Below are 18,124 nucleotides of genomic sequence, written 5' to 3' on the forward strand. Positions count from 1 at the left end.
AATTTCCCATTACAAATCATAGMATGCTTAAGGTTGGAAGGGACCTCAGAGGTCATCTAGTCCAACACCCCTGCACACGCAGGGTCACCCAGAGAACATGGCACAGGGCTGCGTCCAAGCGGGTTTTAAAGATCTCCAAAGAAGGAGACTCCACAACCTCTCTGTGCAGCCTGTTCCAGGGCTCTGTCACCCTCACTGTCAAAAAATATTTTCTCAAGTTCCTGTGGAACTTTTGGTGCCTCAGCTTGTGGCCRTTTCCTCTAGTCCTATCGCTGGCCACCACTGAAAAGAGGCCGCCCCCCTCCTCCTCACTGCCTCCCTTGAGGTATTTATACACGCTGATCAGGTCCCCCCTCAGCCTCCTCTTCTCCAGGCTGAACAGACCCAGCTCTCTCAGCCTTTGCTCATAGGSCAGATGTTCCAGGCCCCTGATCATCCTCATAGCCCTGTGCTGGACTCTCTCCAGCAGCTCCACATCCCTCTTGTACTGGGGAGCCCAGAACTGGACACAGTACTCCAGATGTGGCCTCACCAGGGCTGTCTAGAGCGGGACGATCACCTCCCTTGACCTGCTGGAGACGCTCTTCTTAATGCACCCCAGGATCCCGTTGGCCTTCTTGGCCACCAGGGCACAGTGCTGCCTCATGGTCAACTTGTCATCCACCACGACGCCGAGGTCCCTGTCTGCGGGGCTGCTCTCCAGCAGGTCCACCCCTAATCTGTACTGGTATCCAGGGTTATTCCTGAGATATGAGAAATGAGGCTAATACTATCCCTATTGCCTTTTCACATACAAACTTTCAAAGGAGAAACAAATTTCTTTACCTCTGAGCTCATCTGGGACCTCTAAAATTGATCAAAACATGAATTTCCTGGAATTTTTTTAACGACTTCCTTACATCCCTGTAAGATAATTCACGGGTTCTAAGAATGGCTTTCATTACCAGAATCTATAAGTCGGTGGGAAGTATTTATCAGCTAAGCAATTTGATGCTACTCTGCAGTATGGAGCATTTAAACAAATTATTAAAAACAAAAGAGARAGAGAAAAAAAATGAAAACTGAAATCTGTCTTTTTAATAGTGATTTTCTACTTAAAGAGAAGGATGAGGAATATGACTACTTTGCATGCACTCCCATCTACTAAATGCTATTTTAAAAGCATTACTGTTCTCTGTAAATAAGGTAAATGAAATGTATTAACGATGTAATTGAGACAAAATAAGAACGTATGACAGTTTTCTAATTAATGAAACATGAAACTGTAGAGCATTAGCAGCTGATCCAATTACAAATTATTAGCTGCTCTGGAATGGAGTCATGAGCAGCAAGGTCACAGTACAAACCTTCTTGCAGATGTTAGATGTTGACACCTGCAAATCATTTSAAAGCCAGTATTTATTGAAGTGTCTTATCACACTTCCAGTTTTTCTTGGATTGTTTTTGTACTAAAGCTTTACTGCCATAGGACCAAAAGAAGTGGAGATTTTTTTTTCCTGTGTACACATTTAATTAGCATAACTACAGTATACTTTGTTTTCATTATCTTTTTTATCCTCAGCAGATAAGTCAATTAGCAACTCTGAAAATATTAGCAAAGGGTTTGTTCCCCATCATGTTTCTCATTTCTTCTTTAAAAGAGCTTTCAGAGTCTCTTATATTTCAAGTTTAGCATGTTGTGTAAATTACAGGTAAACACTTGAAACATATATTCATTATTTGTCTACATTCATGCCAATCTCCTGTGCATGTATCCATCTGCAGTCCATGTAATTTCAAAGAGATTTTCTTCCACAAACACAAGATCCTTGAACAAAAATATAAATGGGCATTTTCAGAAGAATAGCAACAAGGAGTTCAGAGAGCTTCATGAATCTATGACTTCTTATTCACAACACTGAAATATTCAAGAGCATATCTAGAGGATTTATTCACTTATCTGCAGAATGACTGAAGTTTGACAGGCATAAGACACTTGCAGCAGACAAAAATATAGTAATTATTTGTTATCACAGGTACRTATTGTAAAAAAGCCTGTTTTTTACAGAAGAAAAATACATCATTTTACAGAAGGGAAATGTTCCTTTAAGACGCTTAAAAACTTAGGCACAAAAATCCACAAATCATTTTTATAATTATGAGCTAATCAACAATAATATTTGCATAGCTAAGTGCAATATATGACCATTATAGTTTCCAAAGACTTTTATAACCATAAATGAGCAGAGCTTCCAATGATCTATAATATTCATAATAAAAGTGAACTTGTATCTGTCCCAAAGGAGAATCTTCAGAAACAACACCTGCACAACACAGACCTTCACAACCTAGGCTTGAACCATCTGCTCTGGATACTGACATAATAATAATAATAATAAAAAAAAAAAAGGCTAGTGGCATAAACACAGTGTGGGAGGGCAAATCATCTCCCAGCTGCTAAGTCCAGATGGTTAAGCAGGTCACATATTTCTCTAGAGTTGCACATCTGCATAGAGCTGGGATGCTACTTAGCCAAGGAACGTGCAGGAGGATGCAGATRTTTATGAAGAGCAGGACAGGAGACAGAGGCACTTGCCATGGCAGTTCAGTGCAGTACACAAGGCTGACTAAACCAACACAACTAGTTTAATGGTACACAGTGATTCTGCTACCACATACATTTGGAATCATACTGCTCTGTATTGATTTATCACTCACCTCTACTATGTTTTATGACCTAGGAAACACCATGGACCTGAAAGCAGAGGTAATGAATCTTATAACTCTCCCAAAGGCCAAAGACATTTAATGAAGAAAAAAGAATCCAGTCTTCTCAAATTATGTTTAATTTATTTTGCACTTGGCATTAGAGAATTTTGATTCACAATAAAGGCTGGTTGTTTTGTGCTTCACTGAGCCTACCACAATATTCTTCATCTCACGCTCCTAGTTAGAAAGTCTGAATTCATGTTTTTAGGCACACAGAAATACTCAGCTCCTAATATGACTCACAGACTTGTCATTTAAAGTCATATCTCCACTCTGATGTGACACAGCRACACATACCCTGGTGGGGCGTCTCAACCCAATCTGAAAAGCATTCTCCCCACATGGAGCTCCTCCAAACCAGCCTGGATTTGTAAGGAACTGCCTCGGTCTGCACAATCATTTTACCCAACTCGTCCTAATTAAAGTTTTCTTTTAGGATGTGAAAGACCAAATTTTAAATCACTACTCTGTCTTATTTGAATAGAGAATTTAGAAGAATTATGTCCTACTCATCAGACTGAGGAAACCTAGGAAATTTTTTGCACTGAATAAAGATCTCCTAATTGGTACTTACCACTTTGATAGCCTTGGCTTAGGAAARGGAACCCTGGGCACCCAGGCTGAACAATCCCACTAGCCAAAGCTAAACATATAATAACTCTTTTCTTCTCTGAACAGTTTGTAAGCCTGGGTTTGTCACTTCTGTGACACTGTTTTTACACCAGTTGTAGGGACCTCACAGTCTCTTCTACCTCTGTGCTGTACTGTGCTCTGTTGCATGGTGTTGCCATGACCAAGGTCTCGCTTTCATCTGAACTCAAGTTCTTCCACTCRGTCACAGATCATAAACTTTGGTCTAAAGCTTTAAACCTAGTTTTCCCATGTTCAAGAGTTCATCATTGAGAGACAAAATCAAGTCTCTCTTTTCCCCAGTAAATTATCATATATGCCAAACAGAGCCCCTCTTTGTGGCCATAATACGTTTCCCAATCCATCAACTGGAAATTTGTCTGAAGACAAAATAAGCACGACCTTGCAGTACTTGCTGCTATCAGTCTACTTCTTTTACTATGTCAGCTGGATTACTGAAATGTCCATATACTAAAGAAGCAAGGCAAGCTTGGCAGTTGATGTACCTAACTAGGGGAGGAATAAGGCCCACAAGCAGAATCTAGTTCACTGCAGTCAACTGCTAAAACACTAATACAATATATTGTTAATCCAAATGTCCAAACCTGAGCATTGATATGGCTGCTGATTATGAAATAAACAAAATTCCACATGTTAACAAGATATTAATGAGATATTCCTCAGCTTTAGCAAAGCAAAAATATCCAGTAAAATGAGAGCTACAGGTTTCTTCCACAGTCTTTAATGTGCAGAAGAATAATCTTTTTTTACCTTGGAACTTCTAGAGGACATTGTTATGTTCTGTGAAAAATAGAGGAGAGTAGCAGGAACCAAACTTGGCTGTGAATATGTAACATATGCCATAACTTTCCAAAGTTTAAGATATACTATAATAAAACAGTTGTCTCTGTTCCAGGGAGAAAGCCTGTAAATATTTATGGAGAAGTACATAGTAATAAATGGAAATAGGAATTGTTCAAGTTAATAAGGAAAGGCTATACTATCAACTCTGGAAATAGTGTCATTATTAGCAATCRTGATTGTATTGGATCTGAGGTATAATTTGAATTTTAAGAAATTAGAGAGAAATTAAAAACTTGCTCAAAGCCAAGCAATGTTCCAAATGAAAAATCTTAACTTTCAAGTCATGCTGAGCTTATCTGACATGACATCTTCTTTTCCAAGTTAAAATATTGTGTGCTAGCATTTGAAAATTTTGAAATGTGTGTTACCATGACTGCAGCAAACAATCTACTTTTAGATTCTGTTAATCTCTCATCATAAAAAACAGAATAGCAAGTAATAGCAGGAGTCAGTATCCTTCTTTTTTATAGCAATTCAGCAATATAATTAAAGAATTACAGTCCACTCAGATGTACTAAACTGTTTCGTATAGTCTATGATTAAATTTTATGCCAAGGAAAACCTTTTAACATTAAACTAATTTTCTGCATTATTTACTAACAAAACATAGAACTTAGTGTTCAAATTAATAGGTTCTATTCACATCCYATTTGTAAACATCTAAATATGTCATGATAAATGTTCATATCTGTTGCCTAGACAATAAAGTAGGATTGACCTAAATATACCAAAAGGCCTACTTTTAATAAAAATCAAGATTGTGATATTCTTCTCCACTTTAAATATGCAGATATGAATGCCCACCTGCAGATATACACTTCATCACAAATATTACTTCATCTATCATGATTATTTTCATCAAAATGAAGGGAAACATTCAGAAAGAGATAGCTTTGATATCTGTTGAAATATTCTACTGTAATCCATAGTAGTCTCCTCAAAGCACAGCAGTTCACAAAGCCCAGCAAAGATTAACATGGAATTGATAGTGAAAGAGTTATTTACTTATCTAGAAGGTAGTTATTGATTGTGATATAAGGCACACAGGCTTATTTCCATTGCAAATATAAAATGTATCTTACTGGAGTCAGTCAGATGTCATGCATAAATATTYATTTGTTATTTTAATGGAAATTCAAAATGTTACCTTTGAGAATCTTAGAAAATGCAAACACCCCCACRCACACACACAAAACCCTACAGATTTTAAACACTGAATGATGTTTCACTGTCCTCTAATGAAAAGTTTTTTCATAGACTGCAATGACCTTCACTGCTTTTGTGACTGTGAAGGGTTACCTTTAGAAGATGTCATCTTCTGCTCTATGTTTTTTTATGTTGACTCAGAAAGAGGCAGTTTCTGAGTTCTTCTGTACAGAGGAACATTTTGTTCTGCTCTGGAAAAATATATCTACATAAAAAAAAGACTGTTTTCAGATGGACCAGCATGAATATTTGGAGTAAGGTTTGAGTAAGGAGTGTACATTTGATGTGAGTCTCTTGGCAATCCTCATGCACATCTCTTTAGTTCACAAGGCAGAGCAGTTTCTGAGCACCTGGATAGGGATCCTTCCAGACAAAACAAAATCAGAAAAAAACACTATAGAACTACGGCTCCAATCAGCAGAGAACATTAGGTCCACAGGACCAGATTAGAGCTAATCCAAACCACTTTCTCTTGTAACATATATATTGGATCCTTACTGTTTTGCCACCTGTTATGCCAAAACCAACTGTTTTGCCATAAAAGCTTACTCTTGGGCTCTCCACTTTCCACTGCTTGATAGGGTACGTGCAAACTGCTCTATATATGTGCATRTTTACAGAATCAAATACACACAGCAAAAGACACAAAATTATTTTAAATAATACTCTTCTTATGGAAAACAAAGCATACTGAAACTTGGATTATCCTTCTCCTTTGARTATAATTATCAGTACATAGCATTGAATTACGTGCCTACAGGTTTTTTTTTTCCTTAATAGGACCCATATCTCATTACATATGACACATAATGATGACTTAGAGAGTCGAGCTGCTCAATGTTTCRTTTTATTGTCTGTCTTCAGTGAATATAGGCACCCTTATTTACTGCACATTTCTAAAGCCCTGCTGTGATGAAACATATATTCATTTCCCATCAGACTTTCTTATATTGTTTGCCATCCACGTTATATCCTGCTAAAAAAAATTTGATCCCAGTGGTCAAGGTCTGAGTAAGGGCCTGTTGCAGAACAGGACATCTTGCCTTCAAGCAGCTAAAATCTCTTCCCCATACCGCTTCTTAAAAATTGTCTTTTGACAACAGCGCCCTTCAGTCATGTACTCTGGGCAAGGAGTCCTGGAAGACAGTTATGTGTCTCAGTCAGGAGTATAAAAAGGAGCATGCAAACAGTAAAATGCTGTGCTAACATGTCAGCCTGTGCTCAGGTCTTGCTTACTTGCATATATAGATGGAGGCACAGGTTCCAGCTAATTTGTGTTTCCAGTTCCAAGTGAGCTGAAGCTGATAAACTTTTATTATAGAAATGTGAACATCCTCACTTTTCAATAATTTTAAATTCCCAATCTGAGATATCAATATCAGCAATTTCAGAGATTTTCATAAAAATGTAAGAAATAGTTATATTGTATCAGAACAAAGACCTTTTGAGTAGTACTTTGTTCAACATAATAGCTTGTTAAATGAGTCTTTGAAGGAAGAGTAAAAAAAGAAGGCAAATTAGCACAAGCTTTCCACTTCAAAAAATATTCAAAATACTGGTGCACTCATTGATTCCCTGAAAAAAAAAAAAAAGACACCTTTATTATTTTTCTCTAACTTCTTGTGATTCCAACTTTTGAATATCACAGCCATTTAAACTTATGGCATCTTTCATATTTCTTTCCTAAATGGTGATGATTAATTTAGACTATTTTATGCATGTAATAAAAGTAGTTGATTTCTTTGTGCATCAAGTTCATTGAAATGGAGCTTCACCTGTGATTTTATTGCCTTGTCATTYTGTGCCATCTCTGCAACATTTTGTCAGTAGTTCTCCTATCAGTGCCTCTGTATCTTTTGGCAGTGTCTTATATCGTTTTGCATCAACACTCATTTTGTATCCTCAAAACACAATGGCTCAAGTAGCAGCTGTGAGCACTCAGCAGTTCTGCAAACAAAGCATAAAACTCTAAATGTACATTCTTGATATTAGGACTGYGTAATAAATGGAATCAAAAGAAGAAGTTCAGTTTAGGTAACTTTCTAGACTCTGTGGCAAGGATAAAAATTGTAGGAATTCTTTAAGAAAAAGATTTCTATTTACTATACCAATTATTTTAAACATCTCTGACTCAGTATATTCCATCAATCCTAGACCACATTTTTGAAAAGATCCTGCTTGTATTTTTGACATGTGTGGAAGTTGGAGGATAATGATTTGTTCTGAAACTAGGCATTCCTAAGCAGCACTGGAACAAAGCTTTCAAATCTCTCTAAATTTTACATCCAATATCTTATATCTCACCTTCACATTAAGTTCTTAGATATCTAGTTACATACTGATCAGAACTGCACTCTAGCATCACACTTGAAATACCAATGAATTAGCAAAAAACAGCACTGTGTATCTGAAAAGAGAAAGTCTGATCACAAAATAAAAACAAATGAAGAATGAGTGTCCATTAACAATCCACACCAGTCTGTAAATTAATCATTTCCCCAGGAAAGTTGTGGAATCTCCTGATGCAGCTGACATTGTTAACAGCACGTTTCCCCTGTTCAGCTAGAGACAATGATAAAGATAATATCTGATAACAAACAGTGTCTTACAAAGAGATGCTCATAAAAATTGAAAATGTATCTTTCTCCTTTGTTCCCTAACTCAATGTTATTAGTTAGATCAGCTGCTGATGCCAAGTTTTGTTTGTTGCCGATGCCAAGTTTTGTTTGTTCCTTGTTTGTCATTCGTCTTCCCTGGAAAATCAGAATTCTGTGCCACGTACAGCAATATGCCAAGAGCTTTCTTCTGTTTTCCCCAAAAACATTAAGGCACAAACCTTGCCAGGGGTATTTGGGCGTATGGCACTGCACAGAATCTGTATGAGCTGCCATAGGGGAGAAGACATTAATCTTTTCTCTAATTATCATATCTCCAAGAAAATATTAGAGACACAGAACAGGAGACATTTCTAACAACATTTCCAAGAGCTTAAGCAAAGCAAAACTAAATAAGAATCAGAGTTATAAAGAACTATTAATTTCTCTGAGGACCAATGGGGTTTACATATAGAAAAGGAAATAAAGTATTATCAAACATCAGAGATTTACAAAGGGGTCATAGGCAAAGTACTTGATAGAATATTGGCAAGGAAGAAAATTGGTTTAATAAAACTGTCATACAGTATTGGAGATTTAAGTAGTGATTTCTTTTTTCTTCTTTAAGTGAGGAGATCAAAAAAGTGAAGAATTCAGAAATAAAGCCAGATCTTTAAACTTCGTATGGAAGTTTTTTTGTTCTGTACATTTCTAAAGTACACAGGGGATAAGTGGAGCTATTATCAGTAATACAAAGCTCAGGTCTGGGCTGCCATGTGGATCAAATATAAAGCATCATACAGACCAGAATAGACAAGTTTCTCCAGGAAATACCACACAGAGAGAGGAGGAGGAGACTTCCTCCAAAGTGCAATATATCATGGAAATTACCTTTGTTACATTCTTAAGTTTTAGCTGTTTAAATGAGTCTCTGCCCCATATGTATAGTGGAACATGTAACTCATATACAGTTGAATACTTCTKTCTTTTTATTTTTACTGTAAGTTATATTAAAGCAATTTCACCAGTTGCTTCATGACAGCACTTTGAATCAGGGCACTCAATTTGTTTCACACTTGATACCTGTGTGGCCTAGTTATATTCACTCTGTACTTCAGGTACATGAAGGTTATCATTGCTTACATAAAGCAATATCTAGTTGGGGTTTTTTAACATTCACAGCTGACTCACCTACACATAATCACAGATTTACATAATCACAGAATAATTAAGGTTGGAAGTGACCTCTAGAAATCATCTAGTCCAAGGCCCTTGGTCAACCAAACTCACCTAGAGCATGTTATCAACACAGTTTTTGAGTATTCCTAAGGAACTCTACAATCTCTTTGGGCAACCTGCTTCAGTGCTCATTCTCACAATACAGTTTTTCTTCATATTTAGATGAAACTTCCTGTGTATCAGTTTATGCTTGTTAGCTCTTATCTTGTCATTGGCCATAACTTAGAACAGCTTGGCCCTGTCTTCTTTACACGCTCTCTTGTAGGCATTTATCCTTATCAATGGAGGATGATGGATCCTTATCAATGCAGGGGGGACCTTATCAATGAGGTCTACCCTCAGTTTTCTCTTCTCCAGGTTGAACACCCCCAGCCTTCTCAGCCTTTCCTAATAGGAGAGATGTTCTTGTCCCTTAATCTTCTTAGTAGACCTTCCCTAAATTTATTGAAGCTCCATGTTGAATATGGCTTGACTAGCATCATTTGACTTGCCTTCTCATCCCCAAATTGAAATTTATATAATGGCTTGATTCTATCTGTAAAATAACCAATTTTTTTTTTTTTAGGTTTAGCATCCTAAGTTCTCCATGAACTTCCAAGTTCCAATGCTATGTTTATCAGGCTGAATTCATACTAATTCATGACCAATAGGTGCCATTAAAGAGCATGTATTCTTGCATGTATTCCTGTGTTTTCATGAACAGAGATATGCCTACAATTTCAGAGAAGGGGCCTGTTAATTGCTAGTTTATTATCATAAACATAGTTCAGCTGTCTCCATAGTCAGGCAGCACTGTGGAGAATATGGAAAATCATGCGATTGGTCTTTCCACAAAATTGGAAATCATGCGATTGGTCTTTTCCACTAACTGAGCTGAGATGAACAAGGAAGGAAAGAAACTAAGAGAAAGATGAACAGAGAATGTTAGAGTTGTAACACAGTGCAGGGAACAGTTTATGATCACACAGCCTAAGGAAAGTTTTGTACATAAAACTTTCTATCACATTTTACTTTACTTGTGTACTTCACTGTTTTTACATACAATTTCCTGTGCTTCAGGCAGGGGCACCTAGCCAAAATGTTCACAAGCTCTGCTCCCATTTTAGTTTTAGCAGTGTGAGGTCTTCATAGTGTCCTTTAGCTTATAACTTGAGTAATGAGTTCATGTTCAACAACATTTACAGGTACATCAATAGGTCTTGAGAAAGTAAAGAAAATATTTGTCTAGAAAATATTTCTCTCATATGTATATGCTTAGTCTCCTGCATGACACAGAGGAACAAAATCACTATCACTATCGCAAAAAAAGAGGAATTTGTGATTAGGCAATAGGTATGGCAATGTTCCTCAGTAMTGGAGATTGGTATGAAGGTGTGGGTATGCCAGTTGCACTTGTTGGGATGCCCAAAGCCAAATCAACAGTCAAGGTTTGTAATTGTCTTTTATCTAAATCATTCATGGAGGCTTCAGAATACAGTTATCAAGGCTGATAGTTGATGAATCTCTAGATGATCCCTTTCAAACTTAACCATTCTGTGAATCATAGTTGCCTTTAACATTACTCAATACTGTCCAGATTTTCTTTCACTCTCAGCCTCAAGCCTACTTTGATGCTCTGCTGTGATCAGCCTTTCAAGGAGATCATCACAGTACAGAGTCTACAGGAAGAAATTGCTTGTCCAGGCACATGTGAAATTCCAAAAGTCATCATCTGACAAAGGACGACAGAGGAGAACTGAGTATGTTAGTCATCTTCACTAAGCACTTCTCAACATTTCAGACAGTCAAAATCAGAGTGCATTATATTTAGGTGTAAAGAAGGTAGAGACTCTCACTTGCTTTCATGACATGAGTGTGTTGTATTACATGCATTCTCAACACGCTCAAAGGGATAGATCTGGCACTAGAATGATAGCCATGGATAAAATCCATGAGACTGCTTTTATAATACATTTCCTTTCCTTTTATGCAGTATAACAGTGACAAATCAACAAGATTTTCTCTCAAAAAAAAGTGGTTTGTGAAAGTGTTCCAGGGGATAGGAGCCTCTTTCTTTTTCTTACGTTTCCACAATTTTCATTGGACAGTGATTGGCGCTTAACAATGATTCAGAGCACAAGTCAAATTTGGCTCTCTTCTACAGGAAACTATTTGTGTTTCATGATGTTTAGGGAGAAAGAGACGCCATCAAGTCACTTATCTGGGGCATCAATACTATATCTGAATTTTAGGCTTCTAAMGAATCAGTTATTTTAAGGGAGATATGTGCATTCCTCGTATAGTCAGTAGAGAAAGTCAAACAATAAGCGGTGCCTATGTTCAGAGAGACTATCTGGAGGCCAGCAGACATGTCTCTTTCCATTGGTTAGTCAGAGAAATTGGACATTTGCTTTAAGGTCCTTGATTTTTGAGGCACCTAAAATTCTCATGAGAATTACAAACTGCATGTCAGCACTATGTTCATACTTTATCGTGTAAATCAGGTGCTAGCAGTATAAGTAACCCCTCTAAATGCTGTTGAGCACATTAACTGAATGATAAAAAACAGTAACACGAAATCAGTTTTGCTTCCTATTTTTTTTGTCAGCTAAGTAACAACAGAGAATCCCTAGCTGCCCATTTCGCTGCAGCTTTTAGTTCTCCTTTTTCCCAGAGGGACGGTGTAAAAGGATTTAACATGGCAGAGTGCCTGGGCTGAGAGCTTTGCTCTGCACTGCCCCTGTGAAAGCCATGCTGTGTAAAGGGAGAGCCTGATCATTTTTTGTCTGGTTATCTATCTGAAGCATTCATTAAAAGTGTAGAGAAAACATTGTGAAATAAAGCCCTAATGGACTCATGACATGGAACTAATAAGAATATTAACAAAACGTATTTTTAAGCAGTCTAAATAACGTTCATCTTTCATGTGGAACATGCTGCTCAATCTATTTGCAAAACAGAAGAGTTGTAAAAGACTCCATCAGCTCTCTGTGCACAACCCTTCACAGAAATCTATGTAATGTAATAAAGCTCTTTTGGGGCAATTTCACTGTCAGGGAAGAATGCAGGAAGGGTGGAACACCAGCTCTCTGATGGAGTAATTTTAGATTTTATTGTAATGCCTGCCAGTGAATATTCCACATGCAGAGATTACTAAAGCAAACTGTGAAAGGCCACAGGCTGCCCTGTAACCCTAAAAGGATGTTGGGCTTGGCTGTGTTCCAGGGCAGCAGGATGTGTGGCCTGGATTAGAACAGGAATATTCCTAACATTCATTGCTTTTTAATGATGTCATGCTTGCTAGCTATTGCAAGCCCTTTATGCTTCCCTCTGCAGAAGCTCTTCTAATACTATCAAAACTTCCTGAGGAGAAAAGATTTCAGAATAAGTCTATAAACGTCTTATCCATGCAGTGATAGAAGTACTGAGCTACTAAAATATGTGTTTTTTGGGAAGTATAACTCAGCATTGGTGACGGTACTGTTATTATATGTGTGCACAAAAAAAAAAAAAAGAAAAAAAAAGAAAAAAAAAAAAAGAAAAAAGAAACCAATGTAGACCAAGTGATTACTTTAATGTTCCTGTTCATCAATATAGAACTTCACATTTGAAGCATATTATTTAGCTTTACTTCATAATGTTCATGAGTAGATAAGCCAATGCTGAAAAAAGTAAACATTTCAGTATTGTAATTACAGAATTATTCTGCAATTATGTAGAATGTACAGAATAATTCTGTAATTYTGTAATATGCAAGATGAATATTCTCTGTCATTTTCTGCTCCCAAAATAGGTGTTGGCTGCTCCTTAATATATCRATGAAGGAGAACTAAGTGGAAGTCAAACCCTCAAAATATTCTTACTGCGGTCATGAGAATTTCTAATGACGCTAGTAATGGGGCATCAAAACAAAAATTTAGAGTCAAAATGACTCAAAGACCATTTGAATTGCTGCTATTTGGAGTATATATGAATTCTCGTGGATTTGCAGTAAATATTTTCAGGAATCAGTGTGAAAATCAGCTGAGCTTTGCTGAGAAGGGCTGAGTTTTGGTGTTCAGTTTTAATAGCCATGGTTTGAATGTTACTGTAGAGCCAAACCTGAAGCTGCTCGTGGAGTAGTGTGGTGAGTCAAAATTAAAAAAAAAAAATAGTGCACCACTGTGATGGAGCTCCAGAAGAAGAGTTTTGTGAGGTTTTTTTTCATTTTCCAGATCATTCTTCAGCTGGATTTATTCCAACAGGTTTGGAAGTCTTTGACAGGGAATGTTATCTGGAGCCTTTCTGAGACAGGCCAGTTGCTTGGGAGTTGGAGTCCTTCTGAGATTCCTACATCCCACCTTTTTTTTCTGGAGCGGCATTGCTCTTGACATGTCAAACAGAAGGGGAACATCAGCCCAGGGAGAATTCCTTGGTGAGCTGAGTCAATACAAAGGCTCTGCATTGCCTATCGGTTGTTTTCCAAACACAGCAGAAAAACCAGGGCACACGGGCCAGACTACGCTGAACTCCTATGGTCTCATCTGGATTTCTCTACAATCAAGGTAAGACCCTTCTGACACCTCTTTCCATCTCCAARCTGCTGGCATGTTTAAAAACCTAAGCCAAATGTGTTTATATTTTGAGATTTATCACTAAGCAGACACAAATGCAAATCCACTTTCCCAAAAGCTTCACTTCTAAATCCTTGTCACCTAATGAAACTAGAGACTGTTTAGAGCAATATTGCCACAAAACCCATTTCTCCACTTCCCATTAACACTTCTACACCAGCCCCCACAAGAACCTTCTTCAGAATCCCTTGGGAGCCAAATGCTTTCCTTGTTAGCCTGGCAATCCCACCAGCAGCAATTTCCACCACTTCCTCTCAGCTACAGCATTGGCCTTTCCACTGCTCAAGCCATTTTTTTTCATATGAAGAGGATGTTCTTAATCATCTATTCCATAGAAAACTTCTTTTGAAAATGTCTTCCTGACAAAATATTYTGCTCTCAGCTTCACTTTGGACTGACATTCAGCTACAGGGCTTGTTCATTCAGTTGCTTGACTGGTTGCTCCCATGCAAGCAGGTGCCACGCTGTCCTTCTGGCAGAACTTCACTGACAGCCCATGGTATTAGGCCTGTGTTGTCCCTACATCCTTTAGAAATAATTCCTCCAAAAGCAGTATTTCATTTTGGGCAAAGACATTGTTCCTTATTCAAACATATTTCAAATGTACCTTTTGCTATATCCTGGTTTCTCCAAATGGTTGGAAATAATAAGTAATAAGGATTATATACACAGGGCAAATTTGTCCTTGAGTTGCCCAGAGCAGCATATTGGCATTATTGTAAGATTTATACTTATATATATGAATTAGCTGTCTGCCTCTGCTATTTCGGTGCCTCCTTCAAGATAAAATGAGCCTTAGAAATATGCATGTGTTTCCATGTCAGTGTGCTTATGCTTAAGATATAGAGAGRCAAATAAAAGCTAGTCAATCAGTGAAATGCTCTCTTCAGACTTAGTCCAGCTTAGCTCAAATTAAGCAAAATCAAGTAACCTTCTTAGGAGAGTGTAGAGATTTTAGTAGTTTAGCTTAATAATTAATTTAATAATGATAAATAAAAATATTCATACATAAAATATTTTTTCCTGTGAAAACTTCAATAATGAAGACCCAGTATGTGCTTTTAAGTCAAATCTGACTGAAACACCAAATTCAAAAAATTTGTACCAAAATTTCCATAGGAAATTTAAGAGCATCAACAGATTTTAAAAAGTACACACAAACAATCCCACAATGACAAATATGTTTGTGTGTGGCAAACTGAAGGAGATTTATTACTTTAATCTTTTTCAGATCATAGGAATGAGTCATGAAGATCAGCAAGGAGAAGTGCACAGTTTTGTACCTGGGGCGAAATAATCACATGCATCTGGCTGGGAGTATCGACCTGGTTCAAAATGATGTGAGGGTTACAGCAAGTGCCAGGCTGAATATGAGTTGACAATGTACTCTCGTAATAAGTAAGGCAAAATGCATACTTGGTTAAATCAAGCATAGTATGAACAGTATACCTAGAAAARCTATTATTGCCCTCTTGGCATCATTAATGAGGCTGCACCTGCAACACTGTGCTGAGTTTTGGGGCCACCAGTTCAGGAAGGATATTCAGAAATGACATGATCAAGCATGATCTGCTACCAAGATGATTAAGGCCCAGACATATGGTCTGGAAGCAAAACTTGAAGGAGATAGGTCCCTTAAAGTGAGGTAGAGGGAGCCAAGAGGCAAAACAACACAAGCCTACCACAATTTTGACTTAGAAGGATGATGCAGCAAAGCTTTTCTCAGTAGTGGAAGGTATCAAGACACAAGAATTATAATCAGTGGTCTGGGAGAGTCAAACTTTTCATTAGGAAAATCTTTTTCTGGAGAATATTTGGGCAAGGGAACAGATTACCCAGGGAGACTGTGGCATCTCCTTCATTACATGTTTTCAGAACTCAGATGGACAAATCTGGTGTTAACCTAATCCAGCATGGGGGTATTTCTGTTGTGAGGGAGAATGGAGCATATGTCCTCTAGCTGTCCCTCCTAACCAATAGGTGAATGAGTCTATGAATTGCATACCTAATCAGTTTGAATTGCGTACTTAATCAGTCCTTAATGTCCAGTATGCTATCTCCACGGCCACTATCCCATAAGTGATGCTACAACAGACAATATATGAAATTCTGATCCAGATAATTATGGAACRATTGTTTTCAGGCTAAAAGTTTATTGTAAGTATAATAAATTTCCAAGAGTTTATTGTTTCTTTATAACGAGACTGTTAAGATGCTGAAAACACTTTTAGCAGTCTCCTTGCATTACATACACATGAGCATTCCAGAATAAGAGTTTCCAGGAAAAGAGTCTTTAAACCTGAAATCCTGGTCTTAAGCTCTCCAGCAGGAATAAAGCTCTGATTCAGCTGATTCATGCTAAAGAAAAAAACAAAGGCTTCCATTACAATCCAGCCCTTAAGGAGCAGTTAGTAGCAATTAGGAAATTATTGCCACATCACAACCCCAGGAGTACGYCCTGCGGTAAATACTTCTGACAGAGGACCACCATTCCTCTGATCTTGCTGCCAAAGGGGTGGCACTACTTTCTCCAGCTCTATTCACATTGGAAAAAAAATGTCTGTCCCACACATGGGTAGGTAGACTTTTACACCTAGCCTGATATCTGCCTAGCTGTCCAGCCAGATATCTAAAAGCCTGTTCAATAAGCTTCACTCAAAGACAATAGTCTTAGGGAAGATATTGTATGCAATAAAGCTTCCCTCAGTTGAAGTACTCCTCATCTCTCAGCCTTGGAGCCTTATGAAATATCTTACTAAATATCACAGCCATATTCAATCACTAGTTCTAGGTGTACATTCCTAAAAAACATAGATGAGAGCACAGTTGGCTGTTGAGGTGGGTAATATGCTTCTAACTGCAGCTCAACGAAAATCCAGAGAAAATAGATTATTCAGACTTCCATATTCTAAGTATTCCCTCAGTCACAAAACTCTCAATTGGACTCATGACCATCTATATTTTTTCTCATTTGGAAATCTTGTTGGAGGATTAATATTATTAAAAAAAAGTGTGATCATCTTGTTGTAATTACATGAATATTAAATGTTTCTACAGTCAAGATGCTTGAAGACTACAATTAACGAATTCACACAATACCCCTTTGAAAATATTATCTTGTTTTGGGACTCTTTTTCTTTTTTTTTTTTTTTTTTTTGAGGAGGAAAGAAAGCGTGTGTAGCCTCCCAAAGTCAAACGTGAAATGAGTATCCAGTTCTGGAACAGAGCACAGAAAGGTCTCTTCACACAAAGCCCTGGACTGCCTCCTCCAGCTCCCTTACTGTCTGTCTGAAAGGATATCTTCATTTAAAAGACAGCTTAAAAAGTGTATACATCCACCCAACAGTACTACTATCGGTTTGTTCTGCACTATTTGCAATTCACTCCAGGTTTCACTGCTCAGATTTATAGGAGAATTTACAACAAGAACATTGACACTAGTGTTACAAACAACAAAGCTACATGTCAAAGTTTCTTTCAAAAATACCATCTTGATGTATTTTCAGCTCCTGGTAGTCTAACAGAAAGAAAAAACTGTATTCCTTTTGAGCTGAACAATCATTTAAGAGAAAGTAGATGACCAATACATTCAGTATCTTGATGCAATTAACATACATATGCTCACGCCAGGTAACTCTTTGCTTTATGAGCTCATTTTACATAAAAAGTTGCCAGATAAATCAACATCGCTGAAGTGGAATGATTTCTTTGGCCAAAACTGAGCATCCTTTGACAGAATATTCACAGTAAAACATGAAAAAAACGCATCACAGGCAGTTGCTTAGCAGGAGAGAAGACATTATAGAAGCAAATTTCAAGCTTCAGTGCAGGTTTTGGCTGCTTTCAGCAAAAGTTGCTGTATTTTGAATGGAGCAAACAGARCAGAGCAGCTGAGACATGCAAAATACATTTTAAAGTAGAAAAAAATCTTGTTTTTGTAATTTTTCATAAATACACTTTTTTAAAGTCCCAAAAAACTGTTGATAAAAAAAAAATCCAAAATACATTCCAAACAAAGCTTCTGCTTACATATATTCCTTTGCTTTCTAACTATTTACAGGGTCAATAGGATGTACACTCATGTACTTTCTTCTACTTGCATCCATTCAGATGAGAAAAATGAATGCTTCAACTGCAACAGAGTAGTATTTCTATAGGCTTTTGCCTGTGTAATCCCAGGGACAAGTGTGTGTTAAAGTATTTTCCTCTCTTTTTGTTCTCATTTCAAAACCACTAACAATTTAGCCCTGA

This window comes from Nothoprocta perdicaria, unplaced genomic scaffold, assembly GCF_003342845.1.
Source record: "Nothoprocta perdicaria isolate Ctin4 unplaced genomic scaffold, notPer1 scaffold_19, whole genome shotgun sequence".
NCBI classification, from domain to species: Eukaryota; Metazoa; Chordata; class Aves; order Tinamiformes; family Tinamidae; genus Nothoprocta; species Nothoprocta perdicaria.